This window comes from Bison bison, unplaced genomic scaffold (assembly GCF_000754665.1).
Source record: "Bison bison bison isolate TAMUID 2011002044 unplaced genomic scaffold, Bison_UMD1.0 scf7180017864135, whole genome shotgun sequence".
NCBI lineage: Eukaryota > Metazoa > Chordata > Mammalia > Artiodactyla > Bovidae > Bison > Bison bison.
Window position 1 is genome coordinate 3188143 of NW_011494707.1, and position 1231 is coordinate 3189373.

Sequence of the window (1231 nt, forward strand, 5' to 3'; positions counted from 1 at the left end):
AACAAAACAAAACAAAAATCTATGGAAAGAAACACCAGAAACTATTAACTGGCAACCCAGTTTAGGAATGGGGCCCAGAGTGGCTCAGACATAAAAGAATCTGCTTGCAATATGGGAGACCTGGGTTTGATCCCTGGGTTGGGAAGATTCCCTGCAGGAGGGCATGGCAATCCACTCCAGTATTCTTGCCTGGAGAATCCCCATGGACAGAGGAGCCTGGCAGGGTCCATGGGGTCATAAAGAGTTGGACATGACTGTGCAGCTAAGCACAGCACAGAGCGCCGGGCAGATGAGAGCCAGGTAAGAGACTTCTTACTGTATAACTTCATATAGTTTTTAATGTTTAAACCATATGAAAGTATCTATTAAAAAAACAATTAACCAATTTGTTTTCTTTTTTTAAAGGATATACATACGGGAAGCCAAACCGGTACAAGTTGCTCATAAATTAAGGGTCCTGATAGTAGCAGGCTGTAAATAACGACCTCCTGATCTTGTACCAACCTCTCGTGCAAGCACCATCCATGTGCCCCAGCCTTGCTCCTCAGGGGCTACTGGCTACAGGCCTCAGAGGGGGCAGTAGAGCTTTAGCTCTGGCGGCTGGAAGAGGCCAACAGCAGTCTGTGCTATGGCCACAATCCACCACAGTTGTTGGTGCAGCAGAAATACGGAGCAGAATAGTTATTTCTCAGTCCTCAGGAAAAATAGAAGCCTAGATATTCCACAAAACTTAAAGCAACACATTTATAACCACAATTTCTAAACATCACAATGAAAACTAGGATAACAACTGAGCACAATAAAAGGAGTATAAAAAGAAGAAAATAAGCATGTTATGAAAGCAATTAGCCTTCAGAATGGGAGAAAATAATAGCAAATGAAGCAACTGACAAACAACTAATCTCAAAAATATACAAGCAACTCCTACAGCTCAACTCCAGAAAAATAAATGACCCAATCAAAAAATGGGCCAAAGATCTAAATAGACATTTCTCCAAAGAAGACATACAGATGGCTAACAAACACATGAAAAGATGCTCAACATCACTCATTATCAGAGAAATGCAAATCAAAACCACTATGAGGTACCATTTCACGCCAGTCAGAATGACTGCAATCCATAAGTCTACAAGCAATAAATGCTGGAGAGGGTGTGGAGAGAGGGAACTCTCTTGCACTGTTGGTGGGAATGCAAACTAGTACAGCCACTATGGAGAACAGTGTGGAGATT

The 1231-nt window shown here is 42.1% G+C and overlaps 1 protein-coding gene across 1 annotated transcript in view; it reads right to left on the reverse strand.

Annotated features, from left to right (window-relative positions):
* Window positions 1-1231, reverse strand: part of GFM1 (G elongation factor, mitochondrial 1) — a 50863-nt gene that overhangs the window by 33029 nt on the left and 16603 nt on the right. The window lies entirely within an intron of this gene.